The 18,041-nt window shown below is 39.4% G+C and overlaps 1 protein-coding gene across 1 annotated transcript in view; it reads right to left on the reverse strand.

The window, feature by feature from the left end:
- LOC130908488 (cadherin-12-like) overlaps nucleotides 1–18,041 on the reverse strand; it is a 209,307-nt gene that overhangs the window by 107,085 nt on the left and 84,181 nt on the right. The gene's annotated exons all lie outside the window — the stretch shown is intronic.

Below are 18,041 nucleotides of genomic sequence, written 5' to 3' on the forward strand. Positions count from 1 at the left end.
GACTAAAACAATCCCGCAGACATGATCTGATTACCCATCCTGTCAGTGGAAAGGTGACTTGTCCATAGAGTATGTTGCAGCCTGTCCACATATTATGAAGTCCTATCAAATATCCAGCTCATTTAAAGATCATCAAATTGCTGATAAGTGGCGTCAGCACATTAAACACGCCGCTATCCATCCGGGTATCACACACAAAGATAAACAAGATGATGATCAGACTTGCAGTGTCCTCACCGTGCTGGAGGTCAGCGACAAGCGTTCTTTTGGATTAATTATTACGGTCTGTCTCACGTAAGAGCTTTATGAAATGCAGCTTTTGCCATTCCACCGCTGTAAACACATTTTTGTCCGCAGGGAATCCGTCGAGTCCCGGAGCATTTTACAACAAAATTCCAAAGCGTTTGAACTAAAGCGCATTTAATGGGGCGCGGCGGAAAAGGTGCTGCACTTCCTCCCTCATGACTTCACATCGGAAGTTTAGATTCCTAATAAATCTCTGTGGGGGCGTGAGGATGGGAAAGCGTCATCAATAAAAGCCGGGATGGTCATTCCTTGCCGGGCGGGGCGCGAGGGAGCAAACAATTCAGAAGGAGATGCAGTGCTGCTGCCCTTTTGCCGTTAAAGCGGTTTATTGACTTTTATTTAAATGAGCGACCTTATGTCTTCCAGTGTCAGAAGCGGTGGCGCGTCACCTGGTCGTCACGCTGCAGTAGACTTTTTTGACATTCCCAAGGGCGATCGCATTCGGGTTGTGCAGGACTTATAACCTGAACTATGGCACGTCCATGAGTCTATATCGACGCTAGACTTCGAAATATCGTCGCTTCAAATTCCCATTAATATTTCGCCATTTTAACTACCGTATTTTCTGGACCAAAAGTCACTTTTTTTCGCGGTTCAGCTTGGCCTGAAAAGAAATAAATAAGAGGTATTATGTATGTATGTATGTATTATGGGGTGTACTATATTTACACCAGGCAAGGCAATTGTTCGCTTTCTTTGGTCAGCAGCAAAATACATTTTGCTTGGAGTGTTTTGATACGGTTCCTTATCCCATTGCAATTTGAGTACTGAAGTACTGAAATCGTGCTCGTAATTATTTGTTTTATCCATTTACAAGCGTTTGCGCGTGTAACTTTGGCTTGAAATATTTACGTAAACCGAATGATAACTGCCCGTATTTTGCTTATAACCAAGAATCTAGACTGTTTTACGTTCATATCTAGAGAAATTCCTTGATTTAAGCAATGATTTACGAGAGTTTTCTTTGTTTTGTGACGGCCACCATATTGGATTTTGTATCTCTACACAATAGGCAAGGCAAATTTATTTATATAGCACAATTCAACACAAGGCAATTCAAAGTGCTTTACATCACATGAAGATCATAAAAATCACATTTAAATCAATACAATGTAAAAACCAAGACAATCAAAATCGGAAATAAAATTATACATAAAAATCGCATTTAATAACTAATAGAATGAAAATAAATAAATAAAATTAAAACAAAAACTACTACTAATAATAATAATTTAAATCAGCAATGGAGATAAGCACAAGAGGAATAGAAAGCAAGTAGCTTGAAATATATAGACAGTTATGGATATGCAGTGCTAAACAAAAGCGTTTTTAGCCTTGATTTAAAAGAGCTAACAGTTTGAGCATACTTCAGACATTCAGGTAACTTGTTCCAGAGGTGAGGAGCATAATAACTAAATGCTGCCTCACCCTGCTTGGTTCTCGTTCTTGGAACATGCAGAATACCGGTTCCAGACGACCTTAGGGGTCTAGATGTCTCATAGGAATCTAACAAATTAAGCATGTATTTTGGTCCAAGGCCATTAAGTGTTTTGTAGACGAGCAGTAGTATTTTATAGTCTATCCTTTGACTCACTGGAAGCCAGTGTAGTGATTTCAAAACCGGTGTAATGTGGTCCAGCTTCCTTGTATTTGTGAGGACTCTGGCTGGAGCATTCTGTACTAGCTGCAGCTTCTTGACTGATTTTTTTATCAAGACCCCTAAATATACCGTTGCAATAGTCCAATCTGCTGAAAATGAATGCATGCATAAGTTTTTCCATGTCTTGTTGAGTCAGAAGTCCCTTAATTCTGGTTATATTTTTTAGGTGGTAATAAGCGGATTTAGTGACGGACTTTAGATGGCTATCAAATTTTAGGTATGCGTCAATAATTACGCCAGGGTTTGTGACTTGATTTGTAGCTGTAAGTGACATTGAGCTACGTTTTCTGCTTATTTTTTACCTTTCCTTTGATCACCTCTGTCTTCTCCACATTTAACTGGAGAAAATTCTGGCACATCCATTCATTGATTTGATGTATGCATATACTCAGGGAGACTAAGGGACTATAATCATGTGGGGACACAGAAATGTACAGTTGTGTGTCATCTGCATAGGCGTGATAGGAGATATCATACTGTTCCATTATCTGAGCTAAGGGAAGCATATAGATGTTAAATAAGAGTGGTCCAAGAATTGATCCTTGAGGGACTCCACACGTGAATTTGGTTCGTTCTGACTAATGGTTTCCAATAGCGGTATTCAACCTAAATAAGTTGTGATTGTATATAGAAAAATGCAAAAAAAAAATTTTGAGTGCAATTAAGATGATTCTGCATGCTTTTCTTCAGTATTGTTTTTGATGTAAAAATTAAGTGATTTATTAGCTGTTGAAAACTTGCACTAAGTTAAAAAAAAAAAAAATGTATATATAAGTTGATGTTTTGGGCAAAATACTTAAATGATATTTTAAATATTGCTATTGTTCATGAAAATATAGGTGATTATTTCTGCATTTGGTGATTTTTGTGCATCTAGTGTAAAATGAGATTTTTATAGCCATTTTAATTTTGTTATACTTTTATAAAAAATAATTAGGTTTTTATTAGGGCACGACTTTTTTTTTATTTTGCTGTTCATGGAGACTCATAGGCTACGTTCATACTGCAGGTCTTAATGCACCAATCCGATTTTTTTAGTGTTTTGCTGACTCAAGTGAGGCATTAACTTGACGGTCTGAACGGGACAAGTCGCATAGAAGTGGACCATTTCAAATCTGATCTGGGTCACTTTCGTATGTGGCTTAAATCCAATCTGGGCCACATTTCTCCAGAACGTCGCGGCGGTCTGAACTGGCAAGTCTCCCAAATCGGAATTCATGCAGCAATTACGTCATCAAAGAGTGAGAGAGATGGCGCGCTACGGTAGCGGTCCAGCTGTCCGTTAGCGCCTAGCTTGCCTTGAACATGGCTTTTGGGGAAGGGTCGGGCTTGGCAACAGTCATAAAAAATTAAAAATGGGTTGAAGATAAGCCCGAGAATGATCAGTTTTCTCTCTGCTCTAAAAGAGCAATATTTCAAGATTGCTTACACGGCCGAGAGTCGGGGCAAACTACTCGTATGTGTGTGTGACATGCACGGACAGTGCGTGCATGCTAACGATCCACAGAAACTTTGAATATAAGCCTAAACGGGGATTATTTATGTCTGTTATTTGTGCCCTCTTTTTGGAAATCAAATTATGATCGCCCTGGAATGACTGATGACAGCCAGCATGTGTAGTCATTTGTTTTGATGCTTCTGCGCATGCAGGTCTTCTTGCTCAGCGCATGTCGGACTGCGAATTAGTGCGCATGCGTAATACTTGAACGGTCTCAGTTGACAAAGGCAGTCTGAACAGGCACGCCAAAAAAACATATGACAAAAAATCTGATTTGTACATTAAGACCTGCAGTATGAACATAGCCATATACTAGTCCTTCTAAAAAAAAAATAGCATATTGTGATAAAGTTCATTATTTTCTGTAATGTACTGATAAACATTAGACATTTCATATATTTTAGATTCATTACACACAACTGAAGTAGTTCAAGCCTTTTATTGTTTTAATATTGATGATTTTGGCAAAAAAGTCAAGAAAACCCAAAAATCCCCATCTCAAAAAATTAGCATATTTCATCCGACCAATACAAAAGTCAACCTTCAATTAATTATATCAGCTATGCACTCAATACGTGGTCGGGAATCCTTTTGCAGAAATAACTGCTTCAATGTGGCGTGGCATGGAGGCAATCAGCCTGTGGCACTGCCAAGGTGTTATGGAGGCCCAGGATGCTTCGATAGCGGCCTTAAGCTCATCCACAGTGTGGGGTCTGGTGTCTCTCAACTTCCTCTTCACAATATCCCACATAGTCTCTATGGGGTTCAGGTCTGGAGAGTTAGCAGGCCAATTGAGCACAGTAATGCCATGGTCAGCCTGCCAGCCATTCAGCCTGCCCTTGATAAAACCAAGGGCATTTTCATATCACGGTATACCTTGAAAATAATGTGTGAATTTCACACCAGTCCAAAAGCTTTGCACCACAAACTTTTTGGGGTTTGGTCTGGACCAAACAGGGCAGGTGTGAATACACCCTAAACTTCAATTTCAGCGAGGCAATATGTTAAGATGTTGCAGTACGTTAAATAAAATGTACAATATTTTTTCTTGGTTTCTGCAAAAAAAAAAAAAAAATTTAAAAAAAAAGTACTTAAACACCAGTGTGCTTTTGTTTTCTTTTCGTTGTACAATTTTTTTGTCTTGTGCAACTTATTGTTAGAAATATACCGTACTACCTGAATGGTTCAGAATCTAATTAACCCCAATGAATCAAATTAATGTTACAATCCGAACCGACGTGACTCTTATTCCAATCAATCGGAAGAAAATGTGAGAGACTGCACGGCTCACTGATCGGAACGCTGACGGCTGACGTTAGCGCACATCATCAGCGTTCCGCGTGATCTAATTGGCAGATTAACCCCCTGTCGTCCTCGCCGCTTCAACCGCTAATGTGCAATGATGTGGAGGACGCGCATGGGAGGACATGCTGCTCGAAGCGTAAATTGATTAATCAGGAAACGAAAAAAAAATGGACGTGAATTTTGCTTTAACATTAGCCGACAGGACATGGCGTCCTTGTGACTTTTCTATGTGTATGCTTCACAAAGTCAAGTGATTTTTGTGTCGTCGCTGAATCTCTTCTTGTAAGACTCTAAAATTCCACCAGGGCCTTCAAAAAATTAAGGACAACAGTATTTAATGCCAAGAAAATGTGTTTATGGGATTCATCTCAGAGCTAAGTTTAGCTAAGTTGTTAGCGAAAGTTATCGTCCTCACTGCATGTGGATGTTTTTGCTGTTAACTGTCTATTAAAATCAAAATCTTTAATCCATTAATTTTTAAGAGTAATGTCATAAAATAAAGTTTGGAATTCGAGTTAAGGGTACATTTATGACTGGTATAGGCAATTATGGAAAAAAAAAATAGGGGGAGGCTTTAATTACTTGCGTTTATTTGCTATTTGCAGCACTGCCTGGTCCCTATTCCCTGCTATGTACAAACATTTAAAAGTCAATTTTCCATAATATTTCCTCTTTAAGAGGACAGACTTTTAACAAGATCCATGGCGGTGAAGCGTCCCAGGATGAGACTGCATGTAAAACATGCTCAGTGGCTTTAATATAAACCTGTGTGACGCTGGTAAAGATGGCGGCAGCCCTGGCGGTACCATAACCTTATTTGCACCTCTGTGAGCCGCAAGGGCATTTAGCAGCAGCTGCAGGTTGTTTACCTTCACGTTCAGCGGCGGCTGTTCACAAGGCAAACGTATTAGCAATTATTAGCGCGCTAAATCAATATGAAAATGTCACTTGGCTTGTTGCCACTGTGGTTAAATGAGGTGAGACGCAGGTAAAGGCAGAGTTACTTTGACTGTAAATGCTTTTGTAAGGAAAGTCAGTAGATTGGTTTGGTTTGCTTGGATCCAATTTACTCTCACGGCAAGACAGCAAAATCTGTCGAAGGACTGGAAATACCATTAAATAGGCAAACTATGCACTTCCAAAGTGACCTGAGCATGTTTACGCAGATGGAAAATAAGAACTGAAATGTTATCTACAGCATCACTGGCAGCTCAAAGGACAAAGTCAAACAACAATAACATAAGTAGCTGATCCGTAACGCCTTCCTGCCTCTGAACTCTTGTGACAACAATTTCTGTTAGCTCTGGTTAAAAAAAAAAAAAAAAAAACTTTCTTAAACTTGGGGTTTGGTGCAATGACTAAAATGATCATAATACAGTGGTACCACGACATACGATCGCTTTGACACGCGATCTTTTCGACATACGATGTAAAATTTGACTCGCCATTTGTTTCTACATCCAACGACATGCTTGAAATACGACGACATGGCAGCACCGCAGACGAATGCACGGCGGATTTTCTCGTGTGAGAAATCAACACAGGTTTCAGAAAAGGTTGGTACAGGTGTTGAAACAAGGAAAAAGTTGAAGCTTACTTTCTAAATGAAGATTCAAATTATAGAAAAATATGAGCGTGGGGTGGGCATCCGTGAAATGGCTCAACAATACATCCCCACGGTCCTCCTCCGACCATCGTTCGCCAGTCTTTTTAAGTTAACCTGACGATTTTTATTGTGGTAACTAAAAATGTCCCGATCGATCGGGATGGATCAGGTCCGATCACGTCATTTTCAAAGTATCGGAATTGGCAAAAAAATATCGAACATGCCTTTATTTAATATATATACAGTATATTTTTTAATTAAATCATTTTCTAATGTATTTAACGTTACAGACAAAATGTCTTACACTCATCCAGAGTCTTTAGTGTTGGCTTAAAGTAGGGCTATCAAATTTATCACATTAACGGCGGTAATTAATTTTTAAAAAATTAATCACGTTAAAATATGTAACGCAATTAACGCATGCGCTGCACGACCCACTCACGCATTGTCGCGTTCAATCTATAATGGCGCCGTTTTACCAAATATAGAGCTAAAAGGGCAGCGTATAATGAGTATAGTGAATTTTGGCAGCCTTTGGAGCTTTTCATTAATTGGCTAAAGCCTTGTTATCCCTCTCTCAACAATTAGAAATATCATGGGAAGCAATGTGGGGAAAGAAGGTAGTATTAAGACCCTATGTTATTTCCCAGCGCAGAGAAGATATATCAATTAGTGCCACTATGCACAGTCATGGTTGCACTTCCCATCATGCATTTGGGCAGAACAGTTAAATGGCTACAGTATCATTTACTGAAATCTCAACAAATACACTAGATGGCAATATTTAGTCACAATATACAAAGTCACATTTATCCTTTATGAATTACAAGTCTTTCTATCCGTGGATCCCTCTCACAGAAAGAATGTTAATAATGTAAATGCCATCTTGAGAATTTATTGTCATAATAAACAAATATATTACTTATGTACTGTGTGTTGAATGTATATATTCGTCCAGTTTTATTCATTTTTTTCTTGATGCATTGCCAAAATGTATATGATCGGGAAAAATTTTCAGGAGTAATTGGAATTGAATAGGGAGCAAAAAAAAAAAGCAATCGGATCGGGAAATTTTGGGATCGGCAGATACTCAAACTAAAACGATCGGGATCGGATCGGAGCAAAAAAACATGATCGGAACAACCCTAGTGGTAACATCTCCAAAGAAAACGCCAGCTTCGCCACGTTTTTATCATTTATTTCACAACTTATTCAACACAAAACGCCTACCGTCTGCCGCAATTGACAGTGTTCTCATGAAAACATTGAAAGTGAAACTCTCAAGCTCACCGCTCTCTGTCTCTTGCACGTCAGCCCCACGGTGCGTTAAGGTACAGCAAAAAACGTCCGCCACATTAGAACCCGATTCGTTACATTAATACAGGAATTATTATTTTTTTATTATATTATTCCGATTTTGATTTATAATTTATTTGTTTTGCTATGTTAAATTTCCATTTGTAATAGTACCAGCAGTATTTATTCAGGATTTAGTGTAGTTTCTTGGGCTGTGGAACGAATTAATGGAATTATAATGTATTCCTACGGGAAAATCCTGCTCGACATACGACCATTTCGACTTACAAACAAGGTCCTGGAACGGATTAACTTTGTATGTAGATGTACCACTGTATTATGCAACATAATTTGTAGAGGTTTGCCAAATTTCTGATTGTTAGATTATTCGCGATTCGGTCGTGGAAGATTCAAGAACGATTCAAAAACGTCCAAATTCCAATTATTGAAATATGCCAAATAAAGCAGAACTAAAACAGTCAGTGCGGTCTTCGGGACGCAATGAGGAACGGACCGAAAACTTATGCTGCTAGATAAAATAACAATAATACCTGACTGCGGCTGACAGCCGCTTCACACAACGCCCACAATGCTACAAACTACGTCCACATCAGAGGTTGCGCTAGAGTTTTTCGTTGTCTGTCATATTGACTGACAGGGTCATAAAAATCCGGTCATAATCTATTTTTACCCGTCACTTAAATTTTTAAAATGATAATAATGACATATTCAATAGTATTTAGTTTTCATTCATTTTTAATTAATGTTCTGTCCGAACAAGCTTAACAGAGAATCCACACCGTGCCATCACACATCAAGCAGATGAATATGTAACTTTTTCTCCGCAGTGACAAAAACAGCTGACTGTGGCCCCAGTCGGTAGGCTACATATAGAACAATGAAATTAACAGTTCACCTGCTGTGGCCTGAACGCAGTCTCACACCTTCCTCCTTGCTGCCGCTTGCTCGCTCAGTAGTTGCCGAGGGCTGATTGCTTGTTTGTCCTTCATCCTCCACTGCATCAGTCCCTCTTTTTTCACCTCTTTTATCAACACCATGGTCGTTTTGGGGCTTTTTGAAGAAACTTCGGACACTCAGTTGCTTTGACATTTTTCCGAGTAAGGCCAATGACGTCATGCATCAAGAGAGACAATAGCTAATTAATATGCTCACTCGCCACCCTGTGGTCTGGGGTGTGAATTGCAACCTGTCAAAATGACAGATGGACTTCAGTTTTTTCCGTCACCGTTTTAAAAAACCGGTCAACGACGGAAAATATTCGGTTAACGCCTACCCCTGGTCCACATAATGCTACTGTAGATATCACATGTCTGTAGAACTAGATGTGAAATGACGGACTCTGCGGCGTAAGCACATGTATAAAGAACTAGATGCGAAATGAAAGACTTGCCGGCGTTAGTAAACAGCCGCCATCTTAAAGCAGTAGACTTCTCTGGAAGGCTGTTGTAGCGAAACTTCCGAGCGAACCTACATAATTTTTTGCATCATACTCAGCTGCTATTTCTTCCACTCTTGGAAATGCACTACCTCACCTCAAGTCACTTTTGTACATATCTTTTGCACCATAATACATTTTTATATTATATTTGGTTTTGTTTGTACATAGTCCAGTGTTATTTTATTTTTATCTATTATTGTCTATTATTTATCTATTATTATTTCTTTATTTTTTATGCTCTGTGTTTAATACTGCGTGTTTGCACGTGGGGAGAGGGGGAAGCAATTTTATCTGTGCTGTATGTTCTACATATATGCATACTTGACAATAAAGCTGAACTTGAACTTAAATAATCGATTTATAATCGAATCGTACCCTCTGATTTGTAATCGAATTTTTAGGTGCCCCAAGATTCCTACCTCCAATAATTTGTTTGGCTTCATTAAAAGACTGTGATTAGCGTGGTCGTAAATCTTGGTGGGAGGATGCATTTTGGCCAGAGGAACATCAAAGAAAGGTTGCAATCGATTGGTCAAGAAATCACCTCAAAATTGTTAAAAAAAAAAAAAAAAAAAAAAAAGATATAAATCAGACACCCACGATTGTTTGTCTCGATCACTATCTGTCACCATCCCCAAAGGAACCAACCGGTCCCCAAGTGGTACCTCTTCATACGAAGTTAATTCGTTCCAGGGCCTTTTATGTAAGTTGAAATGGTCATATGTCGAGCAGGATTTTCCCATAAGAATACATTAAAATTCGATTAATTTGTTCCACAGCCTGAAAACCTATGCTAAAACCATTGCAAATATCAACAACATAACACAAATCAAATTATGAATAGAACTCAGAATAATAGTATAATAATAATATTATCTGTAATAATGTAACGAATCGGGTTCTAATGTTGCGGAAGTGTTTTGCGTGGGGTACTTGAACGCACTGCGTGGCTGACTTGACAGTGAGGGAGGACTTTTTACTTTGTTCAGCTGCGGCGGACAGTAGGCATGATGTGTTGCACAAGTTCTAAAATAAATGATTAAAAACCTGACGAAGCTTGCGATTGTTATGCGGTATTACCACAATAATAATTGTCACCTTAACATATAAAGACTGGCGAACGGGGTCGGAGGAGGACTGTCGAGGGTAGACATTCTTCAGCAGTATTGACGAGCCAGTACAGGAGCGGCACACCACGCTCATATTTTTCATCATTTCCATCTTCATTTCAATGGTAAGCTTCACCTTTCCCTTTTTCACCACCTGCACTAACATTATTGGAACCCATGTTCATTTCTCTCACAAGAAAATCCGCCGTGCGTCTTGCAGGAAAAAAAAAAACTACGGTGCTGTCATAAATCGCCGTATTTCGAGCATGTCATCGGATGTACAAACAAATGGCGAGTCAAATTTTACGTCGGGTGTCGAAAAGATCGTGTGTCAAAGCGATCATATGTCGAGGTAGCACTGTAATTTGGATGCATTATTGCTACAGAAAGAAAATTTATCAAGATTGGTCATAATTAGATGGAAAAACACAAAAGTAACTGTACAGTATCCATTTTGCAGGTGATAAGTGATGTATTATTTGTGTGTGGCCATAATGTTGCGACCGGGTGGGCGGGACTGGCTACACCGGCTTTGCCCTACTGCAATATAATCAGGATATATTGTGCAGTAAACCTGCCTTTTTGGCTTTAACGCACAATAAATGTTGTAAATCGTTATATTAATGTTAATAATATGGTTTACAATTACCCTTCTTCCTCTTGGTTGAGACCAGTGGTAGTTAAATGATTTATACAAAAACAATCCAAGAGTCTAGCTGACTTTTGGGACTAATTTTACAGATATCAACACTGTTGAATAATCTCCACGTGAACCCCAGGGTGCGCCGCTGAGACCTGCCAGCGTGTGTATTTGAACGTGCTGACCACACAGAATAGTTGACTTCGCTCGCGTGCATCACCCAGCGTGTGTGTGCACTGTCCAAGCAGAAAATAATGGGTGCGATTCGGCGGACAAAATGGGTTTTGACTCGGGAGCCCGTCGACTGGCCGACTCAAATCGTTGACTTTTATGGAGCAGCCCGAAGGGTACGTAAATTGTAAATTAATACAAGACGACGGAGGACAATGCGCGTGCCAGGTGCGAGGCGGGCTGACATAGCAAATTCTACACACAGAGACACACAGCTGGAAATGCTGTGCTGTATCTTGACTTTTACACTGCCATTGACAGTGATAGATGTCCATTCCTGTAGCATCCAGTAATTATTTTGCTGGGAATTTGGATTGAGTTTATTGGTAGTACAGTGGGGCAAATAAGTATTTAGTCAACCACTAATTGTGCAAGTTCCCCCACTTGAAAATATTAGAAAGGCCTGTAAATGTCAACATGGGTAAACCTCAACCATGAAAGACAGAATGTGGAGGGAAAAAAAACAACAGAAAATCACATTTTTAAAGAATTTATTTGCAAATCATGTTGGAAAATAAGTATTTGGTCAATACCAAAAGTTCTTCTTAATACTTTTTTATGTACCCTTTGTTGGCAATAACGGAGGCCAAACTCTTCACAAGCTTTTCACACACTGTTGCTGGTATTTTGGCCCATTCCTCCATGCAGGTTTCCTCTAGAGCAGTGATGTTTTGGGGCTATCGTTGGGCAACACGGACTTTCAACTCCCACCACAGATTTTCTATGGGGTTGAGATCTGGAGACTGGCTAGGCCACTCCAGGACCTTGAAATGCTTCTTACGAAGCCACTCCTTTGTTGCCCTGGCTGTGTGTTTGGGATCATTTTCATGCTGAAAGACCCAGCCACGTCTCCTCTTCACTGCCCTTGCTGATGGAAGGACATTTTCACTCAAAATCTCTCCATACATGGCCCCATTCATTCTTTCCTATACACAGATCAGTTTTCCTGGTCCCTTTGCAGAAAAACAGCCCCAAAGCATGATGTTTCCACGCCCATGCTTCACAGCGGGTATGGTGTTCTTCGGATGCAATTCAGTATTCTTTCTCCTCCAAACACGAGAACCTGTGTTTCGAGCAAAAATGTCTATTTTGGTTTTATCTGACCGTAACACATTGTCCCAGTCCTCTTCTGGATCATCCAAATGCTCTCTAGCGAACCACAGACAGGCCTGGACGTGTACTTTCTTCAGCAGGGGGAAAGGGTCTGGCAGTGCAGGATTTGAGTCCCTGGCGGCGCATTTTGTTACTGTGGTCCCAGCTCTCTGTCGGTCATTCACTAGGTCCCCCGTGTGGCTTTGGGATTTTTGCTCACCGTTCTTGTTATCATTTTGACGCCATGGAGTGAGATCTTGCCCCAGATCGAGGGAGATTATCAGTGGTCTTGTATGTCTTCCATTTTCTAATAATTGCTCCCACAGTTGATTTCAATCAATCAATCAATCAAATTTATTTATATAGCCCTTTACAAAACCCGAAAGGCCCCCAAAGTGCTTTACAATAAAACATGGCTCAAGATAAATAAAAGGCAGGAAAATATTATACAATGACATTTTACAAAATAAAATAAAACAAAGAGCGCATCACAATAAAATTCCAGCAAGTAAAACAATAAAACCGATAAAATCGAAAAGAAACATTAAAAAAGCCCTTAAGCTAATAAAACCAGGCTATCCTAATCTTTGTAAAAGGCGAGTCTAAAAAGGTGTGTTTTTAGCCGAGACTTAAAAAGACCTACATCCGTGGTGGTGCGGATTTCGGGGGGAAGGCTGTTCCACAGCCTGGGGGCAGCAACCGCAAAGGATCGGTCTCCCCACTGTTTATGTTTTGACCTTGGAACATCTAAAAGAAGCTGGCCGGTCGAGCGAAGAGTCCTGCCAGAGTTACGAAAAGTTAAAATTTCCGATAGATAAGATGGAGCCTGGCCATTAATAGAATTAAAAACAAACAGTAAAAGTTTGAAATCAATTCTAAAATGGACTGGAAGCCAGTGGAGTGATGATAGCACGGGGGTAATATGCTCACGTCTAGGTGTACCTGTTAAAAATCGAGCAGCAGCATTTTGAACAAGTTGCAGCCGAGAGATCGAGGACTTGGGTAGGCCAACATAAAGTGCATTGCAGTAGTCCAGCCTTGAACTTATAAAAGCGTGAATTGCTTTTTCAAGGTCGTGGCGACTAAGAAAAGGCTTCACTTTGGCTAAGAGACGAAGCTGGAAAAAACTTGCTCTTACAACGGAACTAATCTGTTTTTCAAAGTTAAGCCTGCTATCGAATATCACTCCGAGATTTTTAACGTGTGTCTTAAAAATGTCAGCCGGAGCGCCAGAGTTGGGCTCAAGGGCTTTCATCATGGAAGGTGTGCCAAAAGTAATAAATTCAGTTTTGCTCTCGTTAAGGTGTAAAAAGTTTTGTGCAAGCCACTGCTTCACATCAGATATGCACTGATTTCTTTACACCAAGCGTTTTACCTATTGCAGATTCAGTCTTCCCAGCCTGGTGTACGTCTACAATTTTGTCTCTGGTGTCCTTTGACAGCTCTTTGGTCTTGGCCGTAGTGGAGTTTGGAGTATGACTGACTGAGGTTGTGGACAGGTGTCTTTTATACCGATAATGAGTTAAAACAGGTGCCATTAATAGTTAGACCTCGTTAGAAGAAGTTAGACCTCTTTGACAGCCAGAACCCTTGCCTGTTTGTAGGTGACCAAATACTTATTTTCCACTCTAATTTGGAAATAAATTCTTTAAAAATCAAACAATGTGATTTTTTTTTTTTGTCACATTCTGTCTCTCATGGTTGAGGTTTGCCCATGTTGACAATTACAGGCCTCTCTAATCCCTTCAAGTAGGAGAACTTGCACAATTGGTGGTTGACTAAATACTTATTTGCCCCACTGTAGATGTCCAATCCATTTGAACCAGGAGGATGGCAGCAAATGAACGTTCCAACCCCAACTGAACTGTAACATGATTATTCACCAAACGAGGCTATAATTGTGAATCAAACTACACCGATACGATTACTTCTACTTAAGTACAAAATCATTAAAAAGCTCATTGTTGGAGAAAATGTACTGCTTTGTCTCAATCAAACCCAGGCAGCTAAAAACGATGACGCCAATTAACTCCCTAAATTGTTTCTTCATTTGCACCTGCCTAGACATTCACACACAGGAATACAGAACATGGACTTTGTTGAGTGGGTATCACACTTTCAGGCCGAGCTCGTAATACCTTCTAATAGCTCCTTTTAGCTGGTGGCCCAGCCGGTGGTCCACTTGGGTTCATTTATGTGCCTTTGAAAGCGGGTCTGTGATCTTTTCTGCTCTTTAAAGTCAACTTGATAACTGCGTCAAAGACCGTGTCACTGTCACCCTGCCCTCACCCTCAGCGGGTTCCATCTCCATGGCTTTTATCCTGCAAGCTAGCACCACCATCAATGTCGTTATGGCCCTCACTCGTCTACAGATGCTTTTCATAGAGCAGTCAACCATCCTCAAGTAATGTACAAAGTTACGTCCAGGTGAGAGCCTGATAGCTGTTTGCGTTTAGGGTTTTAGGTTTTCATGCACAGGTGTCAAACTCGCAGCCTGGGGGCCAGATGCGGCCCGACATATTTTGTGTTATGTGCATTTGGTTTAAAGAAAAATTTGAATATTTATTTTTTTCCCCCAAAAAAAAAAAAAAAAAAAAAAAAAGCTAAATGAATCATTTTTTGTAGCTAAGAAACAAACGTATACTAGGAGTGGGAACCTCTTGGTACCTTACGATACAGTTTGTGATACAAAGCTAACGATGATATGACGATACGGCGATACAACGATTAACGATACATTGGTCAGGAAATCATTGTAGGATATTCTAAAAACAACTAATACACAGAAAAACAAGCTGCTGCTGTGAATTGGAATGAGTTTATCACAAGTAGACGTCAAATCCATCCGTTCAAATGAATTGAACGTCTATGGCCGTCAGTAGCAGCCAATGGCAGGCAATGAGGTAATTTTGGGCCATTTTAGGTCTTTTACCTTTTGATTTTCAGTTACTTCCTGTTGATTTTGTGGTATTTTGTGGGTCACTTCCTGTTCATTTTGTGTTACAGAACAGGAAATGATTTGGGAATCACCCAAATGAATCAGTGGCGCCTCCAGAAATTTTTCATAGGGGTGGCCAGATGGGGTCGCTTAAAATCTTGGGGAGGGTAAAACTAAAAGCCATAATTTCAGGTTTTCATTATATTATTGCAGTAAAAAGGTCAGGGGAAAACTATCAGAAAGACTTAAGGACACGGCTACTGATATATTTTGGTGTATTGTGTAATATTTGATGTTACTAATGATTTAGTAACATCAAATTGTTCCCCAACAATTCTGTTTAATTGTGTGATGTATATATTCGGCATAAGGTGTACATTTAACTAGGGCTGTCAAACGATTACAATTTTTAATCGAGTTAATCACAGCTTAAAAATTAATCGTAATTAATCGCAATACAAAACAACTAAAATATGCCATATTTTTCTGTAGATTATTGTTGGAATGGAAAGACAAGACTGATATATACATTCAACATGCTGTACATAAGTACTGTATTTGATCCACAAGATAGCATTAACTTTATTAACATTCTTTCTGTGAAAGGGATCCACGGATAGAAAGACTTGTAATTCTTAAAGGATAAATATGAGTTTGTATATTGTGACTAAATATTGCCATCTAGCGTATTTGTTGAGTTTCAGTAAATGTTACTGTAGCGACTTAACTGTTCTGCCCAAATATATTGTACTAATATACTAGTAGTAGTAGTAGTAGTAGTAATATACTATACTATTGAGTTGAGTAGTATTGCATATAATAGAATAGTTGCTGTGGGAGAGATGACAAAGCTTTTGCCAATTAAAAGCACGGCCCCAATGAATGCTTGTATCTACTCCCCTCTGCCTCTTATCTCTGTATATAAGTAAAATGGCGCCATTGTAGGCTGTTTGCGGCAATGCGTGAATGAGTCGTACCCCGAATGCGTTAATTGTGATAAATATTTTCACGTGATTACTTTTAAAAAATTCATTACCGCCAGTTAATGTGATAAATTTGACAGCCCTACATTTAACAAAACAAAATAAATGCATTCATTTGGGATGAAATGCATAATCAGTTATGCAACAATTTAACGATATACTGGCAAGCGGGGTGGCCAGTGCGGTGGCCAACCAATTTATATTAAATTACAGAACAGGAAGTGACCTGAGAATCACCTAAATGAATAGGCAGTGACTCAAACTCAACAGGAAATGACCTGGAAATGCCCTAAAATGAACAGCAATCTACCTAAAAATGCCCTGAAAATCTGACAGAATAACTGTGAATGCTGTGGTTTCTAAATGGATTGGCTGTTGATCACCTTCAAGGCAGCCTTAGAGTTAACTGAGACACTATTATGGTGGAAGATTTTGGGAAGCAATTTATTGGTTCCCTTTTTTTTTTTTTTTTTTTTTTTTTTTTTAAGACATTGACACCTTTTTAAAATGATATCTCGATTCTTGCTGGAGCAGATCGATAACCTTTTGGGATACAAAGTATAACGATATATCACCATTTCAATATTTTGTCACACTCCTGGTATATACAGTGGTACCTCGACATACGATCACTTCGACACACAATTTTTTCGACGTCCGAGAAAAAGAGAAAAAAAGGTGCGGCTTACCATTGAAATCAAGATGGGAATGATAAAAAAAAAATATGAGCGCGGTGTGCCGTTTGTGAACGGACTCGACAACACGGTCGTAGAATGCCTACTCTTGACGGTCCCCCTCAGACCTCCGTTCGCCAGTCTTGATAAGTTAAGGTGACATTTATTATTGTGGTAACATCGCCAAAAAATCGCCAGCATCGTCAGGTTTTTAATCGTTTATTTCATAACTCGTATAACACAACATGCCTACTGTCCGCTGCAGCTGAACAAAGTGAAAGTAAAATGTCCTCTCTCACTCTGTCAAGTCAACCACATGGTGCGTTCAGTTACACCACGCAAAACACATCTGCCACATTAGAACCCGATTCCTTACATTATTATTCAGTGCGCTCGCGCAAGCATCCGCACGCATGTGCACGTCGGTTAAAAGCAAGGAGTACTCACTATTTTTTAATTTCATTTCCTCAAAAATACCTGTTGCATGGATGTCCCTCTCATACCTTTAACCATTGTGTTTTGTTTTGTTAGCATTTAAGGACTGCTGATCTGTTGACCACATTAGTCACGTAGCATATTTTAAGATAACTACATTTTCTTAAGGCATTTTTTTAGTACGTTCTGCCTGTATGCATCTAAGCAAAACAAGTTGAAAGCGCACGGTAGTACTTTGGCTGTCAAATTCGCCTCGTGTAGACGTTTCGCCGATGTAGGACTTTTAGCAGAACAACGGCTATAGATTTCGATTGTCCTCCTCCGACCTCCGTTCGCTAGTTTTTATAAGTTAAGGTGACAATTATTATGATTTTAACATCACCCAAAAATCGTCAGGTTTTTAATCATTTATTTCATAACTTGTGCAACACAACATGCTTACTGTCTGCTGCAGCTGAACAAAATGAAAGTAAAAAAAATCCTCTCTCACTCTGGCACGTCAGCCACGCGGTGCGTTCAGGTACACCATGCAAAACACATCCGCCACATTAGAACCCGATTTGTTACATTATTACAGGTATTATTATTACTATTATTAAATGATTATTCCGATTTTTATTCATAATTTATTTGTTTTGCTCTGTGTAATTGCTATTTGCAATAGTACCAGCAGTATTTTCTAAGGATTTAGTGTATTTTTTTGGGCAGTGGAACCAATTAATGGAATTGTAATGTATTCTTATGGGAAAATGCTGCTCGATATACAATCATTTAGACTTACAAACAAGGTCCCGGAACGAATTAACTTC

This window comes from Corythoichthys intestinalis, chromosome 20 (genome assembly GCF_030265065.1).
Source record: "Corythoichthys intestinalis isolate RoL2023-P3 chromosome 20, ASM3026506v1, whole genome shotgun sequence".
Taxonomy (NCBI): domain Eukaryota; kingdom Metazoa; phylum Chordata; class Actinopteri; order Syngnathiformes; family Syngnathidae; genus Corythoichthys; species Corythoichthys intestinalis.